Source organism: Bos indicus x Bos taurus, chromosome 27 (genome assembly GCF_003369695.1).
Source record: "Bos indicus x Bos taurus breed Angus x Brahman F1 hybrid chromosome 27, Bos_hybrid_MaternalHap_v2.0, whole genome shotgun sequence".
Lineage (NCBI taxonomy): Eukaryota > Metazoa > Chordata > Mammalia > Artiodactyla > Bovidae > Bos > Bos indicus x Bos taurus.
Genome location: NC_040102.1, coordinates 23,500,246 through 23,519,899, shown reverse-complemented (window position 1 = coordinate 23,519,899; position 19,654 = coordinate 23,500,246). Strand labels below are relative to the sequence as shown.

At 44.3% G+C, this 19,654-nt stretch overlaps 1 protein-coding gene across 5 annotated transcripts in view; it reads left to right on the top strand.

Moving 5' to 3' along the window:
• Positions 1–19,654, top strand: part of TRMT9B (tRNA methyltransferase 9B (putative)) — a 68,523-nt gene that overhangs the window by 24,932 nt on the left and 23,937 nt on the right. For all 5 annotated transcript variants that reach the window (XM_027529934.1, XM_027529931.1, XM_027529935.1 and 2 more), the window contains one exon: positions 17,433–17,630. The gene's annotated coding sequence lies outside the window, so the exon portion shown is untranslated. The remainder of the gene's footprint in view (positions 1–17,432; positions 17,631–19,654) is intronic.

The following is a 19,654-nucleotide window of genomic DNA, read 5'->3' as shown; positions in this document are numbered from 1 at the left end:
CACTGCTCTGCAGATTAGGGTCTTAAAGATATCCAGACAAGTTTAAAACGTATGAGCTACAGAAAATTAGAATTGCCTCTGGACCTGGAAATAGGAATTGGCACCAAAGCTTTTTATTCGACTGTCAGTCACTTCACACTTTGCCAGGCTCCATCTATGGAAAGGATACGCCTGAGGACAGTGATGAGAAGAAATTCAAGTCTGGGATAGAGTCTCAAGGCTTGAAAGTTCTCTTGTGCTCTTGGGATGGTAAAGCACTCTTCTATCTGAAGAATCAAGAGTCTAAAATGAAGGAAGGCACTTTACAAATGATCTATACATTTTTATATCAAAGATGAAGTCACAGATACCCAGAGGGGCTAAGCGACGTGCCAAGCGACTTGTCACAGCAGTGACGACGTGAGCCTATGTGGTCACCAATAGTTATTTTTTCATCACGTCAAAATTCCCTGAGTTCTCCTTTGGAAGTCTTTTATTTGTGAAGTATAACTACTGGTGTTTCGGTTTTCAAACTGTATTTTATCGACTGAATGAATGTAAAGGAAGAGCACCCTCGTGCGTCTCCTCTGCTCTCACACCGCTTCACTGTGGGTCCCCAGACGTGGAGCCTTCCCACACATCAGGCACCTCTGCTACACCAGATGGGCATCCTACAATTTAACTCAATCCTGACACCACCCACCTGAGCCAGACTCGGACACACAAGATAGGGCTCAGTCCCACAAGACGGCCACACTCCTTCCCACCACACACACTTCAGATGCCACTGGCAAGTCAGGTTGTCATCTGTGCTCTGACCACTGGTTATCAATTGGTGGTTCCCATGACCCCTTACTCAGATTAATTTGTTGGAGTGGCTCACAGAACTCAGGACAACATTTTACTTACTGGGTGACCAGCTTGTCTCTCAAAAGGCGTAACTCAGGAAGAGCCAGATGGACGGCATGCACAGGGCGGGATCTGGACCTTTCAAGGCCCCAAGCTTCTGCCCTTGGAGCTTAGAGCGTGACACCCTCCGGACACGTGGACGGGTTTCTGTCCACCAACACGGAAGCTCTCCAAATCCTATCCTTTGGAGTCCTTACGGAGGAGTGATTGATTAAATCCTTGGCCCTTGGTGTCTGAACTCTCTGGAGGGCTGAGGCGTAGGCCGCTAGGTCCAACTCTCTAATCACATGGTCCCCCAGGCAACCAGCATCATCCTTAGGGACTTTCCAAAGGTCACCTCATTAACGGAAACTCTGGTGTGGTTGAAAGGGGCTTGTTATTTATTAATAACAAAAGACTCCCATTTCACCTTTATGCTCTGGAACTGTTTCAGGAACTGAGAAAAAAACACATAACAAAAGATGGCTCTAAGGCTTTCATACAGGAAATTATAAGGGTTTAGAAGCTCTGGGCAAGAAACAGTGGCGAATACATATTTCTTAGTATAAATCACAATATCACCTCGACTGACTACTTATGGATAACATGCCCCAAAAGCACAAGAAAAATATGGAGAAACCCCCACTGAGTGAAATCATTAAACAAGAGAATGGGGGGGGGGGACATAAAATGGATACTGCTACAATTTCAGAAAGAGGTTTGCAAATTCCAGCTACTTATTTTCCCCCTGGAGATATCTGCATGTATATTTATATATTACAAGCACATTTTCATGACTAGAATTATTCTGGTTTTTTATATTCAAATTAAATATTTCCTGTTCATTTATTCAACGAAGATGATATGGGTGCCTGCTCTGTGCCTGCATTCACAGGGTGTATAGCTCAGTGAACCAAAAACAGCTGATTTCATGGTGCTTACAAACTAGTTAAAGCAGATAGGCAATACGCAACTGTAGCAGGTTGTTGAAATGGAACACACTCTCTTGTTTTCATTTCTTGCACAGAAGTGCAGGAATACAGTAATATTGGTCAATATGCTGTCAGGAAAACAGAAACCTCACCAGTTACGTTAACAGAGAGAATTTAATGCAAGGAGATGGTTAAACAGATATTAGAGGATCAAAAGTCATAGGGGCAGGACGGTAAAAGCAACTGAATTGCCACCCTGCATTGGCGGAATCAAGAAAAGAGAGCGGGCTTTTCAAAACCTGGAGGGTTAGAGGAGGGGCCCCTAGAGCAGCAACCAGACGCAGGAGACTAGAGAGGGTCTATGGAGGTAGGACCCAGAGTCTGGGAAGCTGGCACTGGCCAGCTAGTGCTGTTTCCTCAAGAGCCCAGACAGGGGCCCCTGAGGGTCTGGGAGCAGATCTCCTGGCCTGGGCGCTGCCTGGCATGGAGGGGTCTCTCAGGGGTAGGCAAAGGGCTGAGGTTTGGAGAGCGCAAAAGAGCTGGGGACTGACTGCTCCCAGAAACAAATGGTCTGCCAGGGCACAGGGCTGTTGCCAGGTGACACTCACAGGAACAGGAAGCAACCTGAAAGAGGCTGGTCCCCCTCCTTCCTCTCACCTCCAGGACTCGCTTTGGTGCAGTGTGTCCTGGGTGCAAAGCCACTTGGCAAGGAAGAAGTATTGTCTGCAGAGCCCTCACACCCACAACACAGCTTGTGGAGAAGGGGGTGCAAGGCCCACAACTTCACAACAGGCATGGTCCCAAAGACCTGAGGGGGCAGTTAGCCTCATGGGCTGAAGCTACTTGCTACAATACCCAAGCAGGTCATGCAGGAGGACGGGCAGAAGTCCATTAACATTTCCCATTTTAACCATTTTTAAGTGTAGAGACAGTGGCCTAAGTGCCTTCACATTCTTGTGCAACCAACTTCGAGAAGATTTTCCTCTTCCTAAGCTGAAACTCCCTCTCCATGAAACTGTAACTCCCCCTCTCGCTCTCCCAAATCCCCCAGGCCCCATCTCGACCCCCACTCCAGTCTCTGTCTCTGTGAATCTGACTACTCTAGAAAGCTCACAGAAGTGGATCACCCAGTATTTGTCCTTCTGTGTCTGGCTTATATCACTTGACATAATGTTTTCAAGCTTCATTCATGGTGCAGCACATGTCAGAATTTCCATTCCTTTTTAAGGCTGAATACTATGAAATTTGTGCTTCCCAGGTGGTGCTAGCAGTAAAGAACCCACCTGCCAACGCAGGAGATGCAAGAGACACAGGTTTGATCCCTGGGTCGGGAAGATCCCCTGGAGAAGGACATGGTAATCCACTCCAGTATTCATGCCTGGAGAATCCCATGGACAGAGGAGCCTGGAAGGTTACAGTCCAAAGGGCTGCAAACAGCTGGACATGATTGAAGCGATTTAGCACAATATGAAATTTGGTTTTATGACCCTTAGGGCAACATCCATGCTGAAGTACCTGGACACTGGGGAGACGACTGATTTAGAGATATTGTTTTTGATACCCACTTCCCTGCTCGCTCTCACTCTCTCTCTCTCTCTCTCACACACACACACACACACCACAGCATCCTGAGGAAGAGAGGGAAATGTCTGTCTCATCCCCTAGCAGCAGGGTCCCTAGAGAAACTGACCAGGGATGGTGAAGCGTTCTGGGGTAGCAGCTGGGCACATTTATCATCCTGGGCTTGAAAGGGAAAGGGATAAACACTAGTAGAACAAAATAATGCCATTGCAGCAACAGGGCTGGACCTAGAGATTGTCATATTGAGGGAAGTAAGCCAGACAGGGAAAGACAAATATCATATGATATCTCTTAGATGTGGAATCTAAAAAAAAAAAAAAATGGTATAAATGAATTTATTTACAAAACGGAAATAGTAACAGAGGTAGAAATAAACTTATGGTTACCCAGGGGGAAAGGCAGGAAAGGATAAATTGGGACATTAGGATTGACATATACACACTGCTGCTGCTGCTAAGTCACTTCAGTCGTGTCGGACTCTGTGCGACCCCATGTCCCCATAGACGGCAGCCCACCAGGCTCCCCCATCCTTGGGATTGTCCAGGCAAGAACACTGGAGTGGGTTGCCATTTCCTTCTCCAATGCATGAAAGTGAAAAGTGAAAGTGAAGTCGCTCAGTCGAGTCCAACTCTTAGCGACCCCATGGACTTCAGCCTACCAGGCTCCTCCGCCCATGGGATTTTCCAGGCAAGAGTACTGGAGTGGGGTGCCATTGCCTTCTCTGATATACACACTACTATATATAAAATAGATATCTCATAAGAACCTACTGTACAGCACAGGGAACTCTACTCAATACTCTATAATGACATATGGGAAAAGAATCTGAAAAAGAGTGGATATATGTGTATGCATAACTGATTCACTTCGCTGTACATCTGAAACTAACACAACATTGTAAATCAACTATATTCCAATAAAAATTTTAAAAAGAAAAAATTTTAAAAAGACTAGTTACTTAATGAGAACTTTAATCTCAGGAGAGAGCAGCCCATGGAAGTTGTGGCCTTCAGGAGAGAAACAAAGCCATTGTTAAAACCCAGGCCCTTGTTGATATATGGCAAAACCAATACAATATTGTAAAGTTAAAAAAAAAAAAAACAAAAAAAAAACCCAGGCCCTTGTGGGAGGCAGTTGACATGATGTAATAAATAACTCCACCTCTGTCTCCTCCCAAATCCTGCTTCTGCCCTTCACTGACCAAACCCAGCTGGAAGCCTGAGGGCAAAGAAGAGCCCCCTGGAGGTAGTGCTAGGAGATGGTGCTGCTAACGGAATTGTGGAAGGCAAAGAAAAAAAATGTGAAAGTGTTACTCCCTCAGTCGTGTAATGGACTGTAGACTGCCAGGCTCCTCTGTCCACAGAATTCTTCAGGCAAGAATACTGGAGTGGGAGGCCATTCCCTTCTCCAGGAGATCTTCCTGATCCAGGGATCGAACCAGGCTCTCCTGCATTGCAGGCATATTCTTTACCATCTGAGCCACCAGGGAAGCCCCAGCCCCCTTCTAATGCGCCTCCATTTGCTGCCCCCTCCATGATGAAAAGTGGCCCCAGACAATCAACCTACCACCAGGCAAATGTGTGGTTCCCTTGGTGCTCTGTACCCCCTCCTGGGCTGAGGGTTTAGGACCTCTGCTGATTGAGCACTTGGTTGTGGGGGTAACAGGGTCAGCCTGGAAGAAGCACCATATTATTGAGTGCGCGCACACAAACACACATATATATAGCCTCCATCCTTGCCAACATGGCAGCCCAAGAGGTTCGTGCTCCCAAGGAGTCAAGGCTCTGGAGTCATGAAGGAGGGGGTAGCCTGGCCATCTTATATTCTTCAGTCAAAAATATTCGGCCACGGCGGGACTTCCCTTGTGGTCCAGTGGTTAAAAATCTGCCCTGCAACCCAGGGGACGTGGGTTCGATCTCTGGTCAGGGAACTAAGAGCCCACATGCCATGTGGCAACTAAGTCAGAGAGCCACAACTGGAGAGAAGCCCGCCTACCACAGCAAAGATCCTGCATGCCCCAACTAAGACCTGATGCAGCCAAAATAAATAATAAAAAATCAAACAAGATATCCTCATGTAGTGAGCCCTTCTGAGAAGCCTATCCATAGCATTCTTCCCTGAACTGTTTCTCTGTCAGCAATCCAGCAACCACTCCGTGCATGCAGCAGCCATATCACCAGACCTTAGCTGACCTCTGGCCAAGCAATGTGTGGCACCTCCATTCTGTCTGGGCCACTACTGAGTCCAGACTCTGATGTACCTGATGGGCAGGCTCCTAGGAGCCCCTTGCTTTGGTCAGGTTGGCAGAACATCTGGTAAGGGCACCTGTCATAGATAAACCTGGGGCAATCTAAAATTATATTTCTCCTTTTGCCAGTCCCCCTCTGAATCCATGTGTGTGGACATTTACCCCAGCGTTCTCTGCTTTCTAGCTTCAGCTGTCTGTAATTCTCCCGGGGTGCAAGCCTTCGGGGCTTGCCTTTGTCTCCCTGGACCATGCAGGAAAGTGACCGGTACAGAGCTGGGGACAGTGAGAGGTGGAGGTATTTTGTAGGTGTGGAGGGGGTGAACTGAGTCCCTCTTGCAAGAAACCCACTGTGGGGGTGGGGAACTGTAGGGTCCACAAGGAAGTAAGGAGGTGCTGCACCCATTAATTCTCAGTCCTGTTCTCAGGGTCCCAATCTCTCCTCCCAAGAAATGTCCTAACTTTCTCATAAAATACTCAGTGACTCTGCAAATTCACCTAATTTGGTAACCCACAAACTCTAACTTGGAGTTTAATTTTCAGCTACAGCTTCAAGACATAAGAGAATCAGGCTTGGGTTAAGAATAATGCGATCTCCATTTGTTTCACTCCTTCGGAAGCTCTGCAAACATCTTACGGTCCTTCCAGAATTCCTCATGGCCTGCTGTACTGTTCTTGGGAACGGCACTGTTGGGTCACCACAGCCTTGCCTCTCTCAACACCTAATTCCTATGACCACGTGGGGGTTGATAGGTTTAGCCTTTTGCTACTGTAAGCCATTAGCTGCCAGATTCCTTTTGAAAACATTAACGATGCTTTTCAGAATGGTCATATTTCTCTGAATAGACTGGACTGTAACAACTACTGATACTTTAAAAATTCGTCAAAGTTTTTGATTGCAAGCAACAGAAGTTAAGCCTAGATATCTTCAGTAAGAAAGAAAAATTTCTGGAATACACTAGGGACTGCACAGAATCAAGAGTCTAGGTTGGAATATGGGCACAAACCAAGGCTGTGAGAAAGACGGGCCAAGCTCCCACTGGAGGCTCCAAGGAGGTGCCTCCTCCAGCTGCTGGTGGCTCCAGGGGCTCCTCTGCTTAGAAGCATAGCTCCAGCCTCTGTCTCTGTCTTTAGTGGCCTTCTCCTTTTCCATCTCCCATAAGAATGCTTGTTATTAGATTTAAGGCCCACCTGGATCCAGGAGAATCTCATGTCAAGATCTTTGCGACTTAATCACATCTGCCAAAAGCTTTTTCTAAAAGAGGTCACATTTACAAATTCAAGAGGTTAGCATATGGACATATTGTCACCCTGTTTATTTAACTTATATGCAGAGTACATCATGTAAAATGCCCGACTGGATGAAGCACAAACTGGAATCAAGATTGTTGGGAGAAATACCTGCAGATGACACCACCCTTATGGCAGAAAGTGAAGAAGAACAAAAGAGTCTCTTGATGAAAGTGAAAGATGAGAGTGAAAAAGTTGGCTTAAAACTCAACATTCAAAAAACTAAGATCATGGCATCCAGTCCCATCACTTCATGGTAAATAGATGGGAAAACAATGGAAACAGTGACAGACTTATTTTCGTGGGCTCCAAAATCACTGCAGATGGTGACTTCCAAGGAACAAGATACTTGCTCCTTGGAAGAAAAGCTATGACCAACCTAGACAGTATGCAGAGACACTACTTTGCTGACACAGGTCCCTCTAGTCGAAGCTATGATTTTTCCAGTAGTCATGTATGGATGTGAGGGTTGGACTATAAAGAAAGCTGAGTGCCAAAGAACTGATGCTTTTGAACTGTGGTGTTGGAAAAGCCTCTTGAGAGTCCCTTGGACTGCAAGGAGATCCAACCAGTCCATCCTAAAGGAAATCAGTCCTGAATATTCATTGGAAGGAATGATGCTGAAGCTGAAACTCCAATACTTTGGCCACCTGATGAGAAGAACTGACTCACTGGAAAAGACCCTGATGTGGGGAAAGATTGAAGGTGGGAGGAGAAGAGAAGACAGATGGTGAGATGGCTGGATGGCATCACCGACTCAATGGACATGAGTTTGAATAAGCTCTGGGAGCTGGTGAAAGACAGGGAAGCCTGGCATGCTGCAGTCCATGAGATCACCAAGAGTCAGACATGACGGAGCGACTGAACTGATTTCTTTTGGGGGCCGATAGGGAGCAACATTCCACCCTCTATGCTATCTGTTAGGAACTGATCTGCGTTTTCCCAGATTCACATGTTGAAGTCCTAACCCTCAGGACTTCAGAATGTGACTGTGTTTTGGATGCAGTCTTTAAAGACGTAGTTAAGTTAAAATGAATTTATTAGGGTGAGCTCTAACCCAGGGGGCTTCCCAGATGACACAAGTGGTAAAGAACCCGCCTGCCAATGCAGGAGACTTAAGAGATGCAGGTTCCATCTCTGGATTGGGAAGATCCCCTCGAGAAGGCCACTGCAACCCACTCCAGTATTCTTGCCTGGAGAATTCCACGGACAGAGGAGCCTGGCGGGCACAGTCCATAGGGTCGCCAAGACTTGGACACACCTGAAGCGACTGAGCACACACGCAGTAATCCAGTAGGGCTGGTGTCCCTGTAAGAAGAGAAAATTAACCCGTCGAAGTGTAGAGGAAGATGACATAAAGACACAGGGAGAAGACGACCATCTCCAAGTCAAGAGGAAAGGCCTGGACAGAGTCTTCTTTTACAGCCCTCAGAATGAGCCAACCCTGCTGATGCTTTGACTTTGAACTTCTAGCCTACAGAACTGTGAGAAAATAGATTCCTGTTGTTTACCACATGTCTGTGGTACTTTGTTTATTTTTTTAATTGGAGTATAATTGCTTTTCAATGTCCTGTTAGTTCCTGCTGTACAAGAAAGTGAATCCGCTATGCACATATATATATATATGTACATATGTCCCCTCCTTCTTGGACCTCCCTCCAACCTGCCCCATCGCAGCCCTCTAGGTCATCACCGAGCACTGAGCTGAGCTCCCTGTGTTATCCAGCAGCTTCCCACTAGCCATCTGTTTCACCACGGTCGTGTATATACGTCAGTCCTAATCTCCTGATTCATCCCACCTCTCCTTCCCCTGCTGTGTCCACAGGTCTGATCTGGATGGCTGTGTCTCTGTTCCTGCCCTAGAAACAGATTCATCTGCACTGTTTTTCTGGATTCCACGCACATGCATTAATATACAACATTTGTTTCCCTGCCTTACTTCACTCAGTATGACAGAGGCTCTGGTACTCTGTTATGGCGGCCCTAACACACTAACACACCATCCCACCAGGAAGCGGGGGCAGGAAACTCTGCCCGCTTCAGCATCTGTGCAGAAGGGCAAGGCCCCCGTTCACCAGAACCACACGCTAGCGGTCGCCCCTAATCACAAACACAGCTGGGTGTGAGGCAGCCCAGAGAAAGGAGACAATGGCCACCAAAACGCTAGTGCTGCAAGCTTCTGTATAATACAGGGTAGACACACAGAGGGCAGAAGGCAGTGAATCTAGCCGGGGACAGGAAAGGCTTCGTAGAGAAAACAACCCAAGCTGAACCTTCGAAGAGAAGGGTCTGGCAGGTGGGCTGGAGGAGACAGGTGATACCAGGCAGAGGGAACAGGTGAGCAAAAAGCACGAAGACCTCAAATGTCTAACGTGCTGAGAGAATGGCAAGTCACAAACGTCAAGCAGTGAGCCTAGGTAAGGAGCTTGTGCCTGAGTGGAAATCTGCTGAGTCACTAAGCTGACAGGTTTTTCTGTGGGGGCAGGGGGGCCGGCTACATTGAGTAACTGGTGCGGCACAAGGCATGGAGGTGGGGTGTGGAGCGATGCTGGAGGGTGGGCTGGGGTCAGATGCTGGTGGGCTCTATGAAATGCTAAGGTATTTGGACTTCCGCTTTAAGTCTGAAGAGGGGGAACCGTTCATCAGTGTGGTGATGCTGTAGAGAATGAATCTCAGAGCTACGCTATTAAGCTGACCCAGTTCTTTCTACCGTGTTAGTGTGCAACGGTGTTTTCATCAATCTCTAGTAAATTGAGGCATTTTCAAAAGGTAAATTTTTCATAAAGCTAAATTTTATTTAATTTTAAAGGATTTTTTCAGTTCAAAATTATGACCTCCCAGCTTTCATGGTGGAGAAGGCAATGGTACCCCATTCCAGTACTCTTGCCTGGAAAATCCCATGGACGGAGGAGCCTGGTAGGCTGCAGTCCATGGGGTCGCTGGGGGTCGGACACGACTGAGTGACTTGACTTTCACTTTTCACTTTCATGCATTGGAGAAGGAAATGGTAACCCACTCCAGTGTTCTTGCCTGGAGAATCCCAGGGACGGGGGAGCCTGATGGGCTGCCGTCTCTGGAGTCACACAGAGTCGGACACGACTGAAGCGACTTAGCAGCAGCAGCAGCTTTTATGGAGGGTAAATCATCCACTGCAGTGATGGTGTCAGTAAAGAATAGGTTCTAAAAAACATATAGGTGTGTGCTCGCCTTCAGGTAAAGCAACTGGTGAGGTTTCCCAGGTCTGCGGAAACTCCTGGATTAACACGGAAGGCTTAAGCTCAGGCTGAGGCAGCAGGGGGTGGGGGGGATGAGACGGAGGTGGAGTCTACAGAAGACGCCTGACAGTCCAGGTTTTACTGTTGTATGCACACACACTCTCTTCCTGTACCTCAAAGACACGGATTTTTTTTTTCAGTAATAACCCCATGAGTGCCCCTCTTTGGGGTCAATTGTATTATAAACATGTTTTCATGAAATATAAGAATGTATAATTCATCCTCACATTGCTCCCCTTAATTTCATTCTTAGAATAATCATCAGATGATTTATAGTGTTATGGCTGACTACACGGGCTTCCTGTAAAAGCTCCTTGAACAATCATTTCACACCAAAATGACGGTGAATTCCTTGTCACCGAACCTGCTGGGACCTCCCTTCCTAGGAGGAAAGGGGATGGGAAATGTGTTGTGTTTTTTCCGGTCTTGCCTTTTGTGACATCACACCTATCTTCTTCTAAGCTGCTGTTCAGGAGACCACCACCACCCCTCAATTTTAACACAGACTGAGGACTGCTTTTGTCAAACTGACACCAGTAGCAAATGCCTGGGGCAAGTCAGGTGTTATATTTTCATTTTTTCTTAAATCTCATCTTTGATTTTCTTGTTCTTTTCTGGCATTCTCCAATCTACACCATCAAAATGAGTTGTGATCCAGTTATAATAAATACTGCCTACTCGGTGCCCATGGGGGAGTGGCCTTTGATCAGATCAGATCAGATCAGTCGCTCAGTCGTGTCTGACTCTTTGCGACCCCATGAATCGCAGCATGCCAGGCCTCCCTGTCCATCACCAACTCCCGTTCACTCAGACTCACATCCATCGAGTCAGTGATGCCATCCAGCCATCTCATCCCCTTCTCCTCTTGCCCCCAATCCCTCCCAGCATCAGAGTCTTTTCCAATGAGTCAACTCTTCACATGAGGTGGCCAAAGTACTGGAGTTTCAGCTTTAGCATCAGTCCTTCCAAGAAATCCCAGGGCTGATCTCCTTCAGAATGGACTGGTTGGATCTCCTTGCAGTCCAAGGGACTCTCAAGAGTCTTCTCCAACACCACAGCTCAAAAGCATCAATTCTTCGGCGCTCAGCCTTCTTCACAGTCCAACTCTCACATCCATACATGACTACAGGGAAAACCATAGCCTTGACTAGACGAACCTTTGTTGGCAAAGTAATGTCTCTGCTTTTGAATATGCTATCTAGGTTGGTCATAACTTTCCTTCCAAGGAGTAAGCGTCTTTTAATTTCATGGCTGCAGTCAGCATCTGTAGTGATTTTGGAGCCCAGAAAAATAAAGTCTGACACTGTTTCCACTGTTTCCCCATCTATTTCCCATGAAGTGGTGGGACCGGATGCCATTTCCTACTTCCTTGTATTCTCCTCCTGTAGCCACCCCCAACCCTCACAGGGACACACATTCCTCACCCAGATATGACCACCTTCGTTTCCTTTATTTTTAGATTCTGGAGATACCATTCTGCTCCCAACACAAAGTCAATGCAGACGTGCAAGTTTTTGAAGAAAAGTCGTTGTTTTTTTTTTTTTTTTTTTCAAGAAAACCAAATATTCTTTGGGACTATTTGATCTTTCCCTCATTTTATCCACGTTCTTTTCACATGTATTTCCTCCAAGGTAACCTTTCAGTCCCTGTTGGGATTGCAGAGAGGGTCCTATTCTCTCAGGGTTACATATGTTATTGTTTTAAAGCCCTCCATTTGTTCTGCTCATAGGATTTCAACCAGAAATGCCAGTTACCTTTGTCCCCACCATTTCTGCTATAACCTCTGGTGTATTGTTAAGAGGTTCTGTGTAGCATCTCTTTCTCTCTTTAGTTGCTAAGTCATTCCGACTCTTGCCTCCACATGGGACTGTAGCCCGCCAGGCTCCTCTGTCCATGGGATTCTCCAGGCAAGAATACTGGAGTGGGTTGCCATTTCCTTCTCCAGGGGATCTTCCCCACCCAGGGAGCAAACCCACGTCGAATGCATTGGCAGGTGGGTTCTTTACCTATGAGCCACCAGAGGAGCCCACTAACACGTTGATTACTACTGGTGATGTCCTAACCTCATTTCTTTCTTGTTCTGCACAATCTCTTGATTTAATTCACTTCCTTTTTTGTAGTGGGCTGGGTTTTAAATTATAAATATTAACTGTTTCTGGGTGAAAAAGAGTTTCTAATAAACACCTTATTACCTCTTCACTGGACCGGCCCAACAACTTTACCTTGTTAATTGTGCAGTGACTGTCCATGTAAATAGAGATGGTCATTAACTGGCTCCTCGAGTTTGCCTCTTGGGTCCGTCCACTGGACTAGGCTGGTGCTCAGGAGAAATCTGTTTTTTAAGCTCTCTGAATAGGACTAAACTGTATTTGGTCGTGGCTGAACACTATATGCCTTCTCTCTTTGGGAGTAAATGGTAAGAAACATCACTGCCAAATTTTAGAACAATGATTTTTAAATGATCTCTAGAACAGCTTGCTCTGAGCTTCATGTCCATCTTACTTGGTTGTCCTTCAGATAAACAGAAACAGTTATGTCCAAACCTAAACCCTCACGCAGATGTATTCCCTCTGATGGTGAACTACAGCACCATCTAAAGTACCCTCTTTTTTATTCTTCTCTGCCTTTCTTCATGTATTTTTATCATAAACATTGACTGAATGCTGTGTAAACCGCAATACCCAACAAGACATCAGCGATCATGAGCTCCACTGTCCATATCTAGAAAATGCTGCCATCAATTACAGACATAACGGATATATACAAACAGCCAAGGCAATAATGCGAAATATAATGTGTTACCGATCACTATGGCATTTCCATTACCAACACTTAGTCCTTCTTACAGCCTTTTTCCTATAGATGCAAGTATCTTAAGTAAATTTCTCTGGACGTATTCACAGGTATTCCAAGGGAAGAGTCTTTCAGAGTTTATATATGGTCATTACCAAAGTTTCCTTTTGTCTTTCATTCTTACTCTCTTTCCCTCTATTTTAGGATGCTGGTGGTACCTCTTACAGGGTCAGCCTTATCAGTAGCACTGCTTCCTCTTCAGTGTGTTCTTTCCCTTAACTCATCAATTTTTGTTGTTGTTCAGTCACTCAGTCATGTCCGACTCTTTGCAACCCCATGGACTGTAGCACACCAGGCTTCCCTGTCCTTCACTATCTATTGGAGTTTTCTCAAACTCATATCCATTGAGTCGATGATGCCATCCAACCATCTCATCCTCTGTTCTCCCCTCCTCTCCTGCCTTCAATCTTTCCCAGCATCTTTTCCAATGAGTCAGCTCTTCACATAAGGTGGCCAAAGTATTAGAGTTTCAGCTTTAACATTAGTCCTTCCAATGAATATTCAGGGTTGGTTTCCTTCCGGATTGACTGGTTTGATCTCCTTGCTGTCCAAGGGACTCTCAAGAGTCTTCTCCAACACCACAGTTTGGAAGCATCAATTCTTTGATGCTCAGCCTTCTTTATGGTCCAACTCTCACATCCATACATGACTACTGGAAAAACCATAGCTTTGACTAGACGGTTCATCAGTTAGCAAGTCCTACTAATGTGATGCTCTCTCCTTATCATCTCCTGTATCTCACCCCCTCCTAAGCATCCTTAATATCATTATCTGTCTAAAGGATTTTACTAGGTTCTGTCTCTGTGAACCTGTCCAGGAAATACTAGTCTACACTCCTGCTGTGGATTTCTGGAAACCAAATCCAAATTTGTCTTTTCTCTCACTGACATAATTGTTGTTCACCATTATATTCAGGATAAAGATCTAAACTCCTTAGAAAGTTAAACTAGGTCCTACGTGGTCTGACTCTTCCAGGTTCTTATAGTATCATCCGTTCTCCCTTCCTGCCTCCCCACTGACTGTATAGTTAAGAGTGTGAAGTCAGGAATCCAACTTTCTGGTCTGAAATCCTGGCTCTGCCACTTACTAGCTATGTGACCTTGGAAAGTCACTTGTGTTCTCTGTGCCTCTGCTTCCTTATCTGTAAAATGGGGACATGGTGGTTCCTGTTTCATTTAGTTACTGTATAGATTCAATGAGTTGATATATGTTAAAATGCTTATAACAGGGCCTCAATAACAGTAAATAATTAATACACATTGTGTGTGTGTGCATGTCTTGCTATTATCATTAAGTTACTTGAAGTTCATCGAAGAGTCTCATTTCTTTTCCATATATGATGTCTGATAGCTAGAATCGCCTACTCCCATGTTTCCTGACTCACCCCTACCCTCTTCTGAGCTGTCAGCCTCTCAAGGGAGGCTTCACTGCCCCTCCCCGTGAATAGGCTGGATGAGTTGCCTCACCTACAGTTCCTATAGAACCTGTGCACACCTGGATCATAACATTCCTCACACCTGGTGTGGGCTCTGGGCATCTGTGGTTTTAAATATTTGATGATGGCCCAAAGATCTATGATGTCGTAATCTGTAATAGGTGTGTTTTATCTATTAATTTATCAATCAACTGATTGATCTGTCGATTGATAGGTATAACAGCCAAGGCATAATTAGTTTAGAGATTCAGAAGCTCAAAAGCTCTCAGGATGTATCCATACCGAAAATGAAAGTAGTACCATATTTTAATTTTCTATTTCTTTGTATGCTTCCTATATTAAACTTTGGATTCCTAAATTGGGAAACTTAAAAAATCTTTATCCCTAGCACCTTATTATATAACAGAAGTTCAGTTAGTATTTGTTGAATGAATGAATGTATCTCTTTAATACAGAAACTACTTTTTTTCCAAAAAACTAATTTTTCCCCTGAGACATAGGTTGAGGTGCTGAGTCTCTTCCCAGGAAAATACACACACTTGGTTAACCTCAAAATTTCATAAGGTTTGAGTCACCTTTGTTCTTGAAGATGGTTTCCGATTTATTCAAGGAGAAAAGAAGAAGAAATGCATTTTTAATACTAGATACCCCAAAGATGTGTGGCTGATAAAATGAAAGGACTGATCCAATTCAACTTATTAAAAGAAACATACTACCTACCCTATTTTGTCTTTGCCCAGAAACTTCTTGGAAAAGATAAAATGATTCATTTTTAAGAGAGGCAAGTTTGGATCATAATTCAGTAAACTTATGGAAAGTCAATTATCTTTACAGGTGTTTGAGGACTATGATTTGGGTGAATAGAGAAGTTCCCCACCATGCGTTCTTTTTCACCCCAGCAGCTCACACATGCCTGCTACACTATCTGAAATTCTTTTCGTTCACTACACTTTCTGACTAAGTCTCAAAACACCCTGTCCTCAGAGCCTATCTGAGAGGGTGAATGCATTTGGACACCAATGCCTGAAGGCAAGGGGCTTAGAGAGTCAGGCTGGCTGGGGGCAGAGCAGCCCCCAGGTCAGGGCCGGAAGGGTGAACCTGAGGTTGACGCGCTTTAAGCTTTGCCACTAGCATGGCGTTTCAGAAAACGTCATCTCCTATTCCTTAAAAAACTAGGAATAAAACTGCCATATGACCCAACAATCTCACTACTAGGCATATACGCTGAGAAAATCGTCATTGAAAGAGACACATGTATACCAATGTTCATTACAGCACTATTTACAGTAGCTAGGACATGGAAGCAACCTAGATGCCCACTGACAGATGAATGGAATACACAAACTGTGGCACAGGTTTACTACGGAATGTTACTCGGCCATACAAAGGAATGTGTTTGAGTCAGTTCTAATGAGGTGGACGAACCTAGAGCCTGTTATACAAAGTGAAGTAAGTTAGAAAGAGAGAAACAAATATCATATATTAATGCATATATGTGGAATCTAGAAAGGATTCATATGATGAACCTATTTGCAGAGCAGCAGTGGAGATACAGACATAGAGAACAGACTTGCGGGTACAGTGGGGGAAGAAAAGGGTGGGACGAATTGATAGAATAGCATAGAGGCATATACAATACCATATGTAAAACAGATAGCCAGTGGGAATCCACTCTATGATGCAGGGAGCTCAAACCTGCTCCCCTGTGACAACCTAGAGGGGTGGGATGGGGTGGGAGGTGGGAGGGACGTTCGAGAAGGACGGGACATATGTATGTATATATATGGCTGATTCATGTTGATGTACAGCAGAAACTAACACAGTATTTAAAGCAGTTATCCTCTAATTAAAAATAAATTAATTAAAGAAAGAACATGTGACAGACACAACACATACACACAGAACATCCTCTCCTTCATGATAAAGGCAGGCTCGAAACTGCCAAAGGAAAGATGAAATCTTTTGACTGTAACTCTTTCAAGACTCTTTCTAAGTGTTCTTCCTAAAATGCCAAACTTCGTGGCTGTCAGTGGTACGGATTGTATGCCTGCATGTGACTGAGAGACGATGGGTTATATGCACACTCTGAAGACCAGCAAGAAGCTGTGCAAAGCACATGCAGATCAGTGCTTCTTAAACAGGGATCAAGACTGGGGTGGATGGAGAGCCCCAGCAAGTTCAGGGAAGCCACGTACATCCCACCCCACCATTCTGAGAATCACTGTGTGTAATAAACGGGCACAGTTTGCGGTACTGAGGTGCATACGCAAAGGACGTGAAGACCGAGGAAAGTGACTGAGAACTGTGATCAAGATGAAAGTCCATTTGCCTCATTTACAGATGAATCAGGCCCCCAAATGTTACACGACAGGCTTTTCCTACTGCACCGGGCATCTCTCCAGACCTCATTTTACACCCCAAGACCTCCCCATTACAGAGGGGTTTTCTGCATATGTCCTCTTTTTAATGTAACTCAGAGTCTTTTGATGAATTTCATGACAAACCTGTTCTATTATGTAAAAAGAAAAAAAATAAATGTGAACAGTGAAGAATAGGGGTACTTGTCAAAGTGACATGGAAATAGCTGCTAACGACAATTATTGAACAGTTAAATTGTACTGGGATGACTTAATAACATTTAGTCATATGTCTTAAAAAGTTACAGTAATTAAACCACTGGATTCGAAATTGACTCTCCATACTTGTAAACTTTGAGGAACAAGATGAAATCATCCTATTTAATTTGGGGAGAAAGTACTGGGTGTTTTACAGAAAGCTGAGGGATTGATTCAGAAACTGCTCTTATAGTTCTGGCACATTCCATATATTAACAGTTTGTTCTAATCCCTTCTTCTCTGGGTAATTCAGGCATGTCAAGAGGTCAGCATGGGCTGTAGCCGGTTCAATGGTTGTATTATGTAAAATGAACTTCAGTACTTGTTTTTTCCTAACAGAGCCTGCATTCCCTGCGAAGACGTACGCCGAGTGGCTCAGCGCATGAAAGGGCCTCGCTGTTAGATTCTCCTCCCGCTACACGCGTTTACAGTATACACTGAGGAAATTACGAGCAACAACTGTCACTCTCTGAGGGTGGAAACTGCCATGAATCAAAAAGACAAGAAGTAATTTTCTGTAATCACAAGATGACTCAGGTTAGTAGCTTTCAGTTATTACAGCAATTCACATAATATGAGCATATGCAGTAAACCTAATTAGGCCCAATTCCTATCATTTAAAAGTTATGACATTGTGATATAAAGTAAGCTGGAGTTTATTTTTGCACTAGGTGGAAAAAAGAATTTGAAAGTAGTTTTAAAATAACAAGAATGTATTCAATGTTCTATTAGAAAACAAAATGTGTTTCTAGGACGTCAGCATATTGTGAAATGATAGTTTTTTATCATACAAAAGATTGCAGTATAATTTGTATTTGAAAATAATATGTAGGTATAAGTACCATGATTTAATATTTTTGTAAATGATTAAACTCAATTATATCATGATGAAGTCTTTTTATAATGTAAATAAAGTCTCTGACCCGACTTGACCATTTTGTATTTAAAGTTTAGAATCACAGTTTGAATATATCTTTGAAATTTAAAGCCGCCCTATGCTCTTTTTAAAATATGTGTCTTCTGTGGCATTTATAATAAGAGAACAATTTACAGTATTTATATTTGTTTTCAGTTATAAAACTGGGACAATTTTGTGTCTAGGGTATATCTCTGCCTCTGCAAGGGAAGGAAATTAGGAAACACAAAACATGACTGGGAAAGCTTAGTTTTAGCCTTGGGAGCCTCTGAGAGCCTCTTGGCTCTTATCAGGGGATTAGTGATTTATGACCAAATATTGGAGGACCAGTTTATCTGGAGTAAAGCATTGTTGTCTTGCATAGGGAGCTCATTGGTTCTACACATAAGTATAAAAGAGAGGTCCAATTTCAGTTCTGCCCTCCAAGAGCTTCTAACCAAGCTGGGAACATACACAGAGTTGAGAGTTCAAGACAGAATCAGGAAAAATGCTCTAAAAGTGACAGCAATAATAAATATGCAATATATAGAAATACTAGGGGAAATGATTATTTTTTATTGATAGCTATCCATAAAGTCTTTACAGAGAAGGGGGAAGCTGAGTTAGACTTCGAAGAGCAGGTTAAGATTTCAGAAGGGAAGCACTACAGATGAGAAATAGCCTGCTGACTTTAGCAAAGACCTGAATGAGGAGCTATAAACAAGGCCCACTCAGGGAAACATGAGTAGAGTTCTTTGGGTGGAGCTGAGAATTTGAGTTGTTGCAGTAAGAGGATATGGCTAGAAAGCCAGACTGAGACCAGGTCCTGGAAGCTTCTGAATGTTGGATGGAAGAGTGTAAGCTTTGTCCGAGAGAGGTCTCTTGAAGGGTTTTCAACAGGGAGAGGAGATGATCAAATGGATATTAGAGGAAAATTATCCAGTACCAGTATGAAAATAGATTCTAAACTGCTTTTCTTGAGTTCTTGGACGGAGATTACAAGCTACTTCCATCAAGCCAAGAAGAGCATCATGCAGTGTGGTCTCTGCAGTCGCCTTTTACTATAGGATATGTCTCCAGCCAGTGAATGTTAACTGAAAAGAGAGCTGCAACCTCCCTGCATTATGGCTGTATTAGAGGTGACAGGGGGACAGAGAGACTGACTAGGAAGCTGTAATAACAGCTCAGATACCAGGCTGTGGCCATTAAAAAAAAAAGATGTAGCAGTAGCAAAGATGGCAGCAGTGCAACAATCTGCTCATCTCTTGGGCTGGCACTGGTTCCAACAGGACACTGCACCCCAGTGTTCCGTTTCCAGGGCTCCAACCAGAGTCCTTCCATCTGTGGGAGCCAAGTCCTGCCGGGACTCTGGAGGCCACAGCACCTCTCTTCCACGTGGCACCCCCTAAGGTCCATGCTATGATCATGAAGATGCATTCAAGTCCGAAATAACTAAAGTCCTCTGCCCGCAAAACAAACTCTTCCCCAAGCAAGAAGGGATCTGTTGCGGGTATACCAAGCAGCTGATAGAATAGGAAAAAAACCTCAGAAAAGGTAAGACTTAGGAGAAACTGGAGGATATTTCCTCTAGTAATCTGGCTTCAACTATCTCTTGTCAGTTTTCCAGGGGAGAGAGAATGATTTTCTTAGATGAGGTCATGTGTCC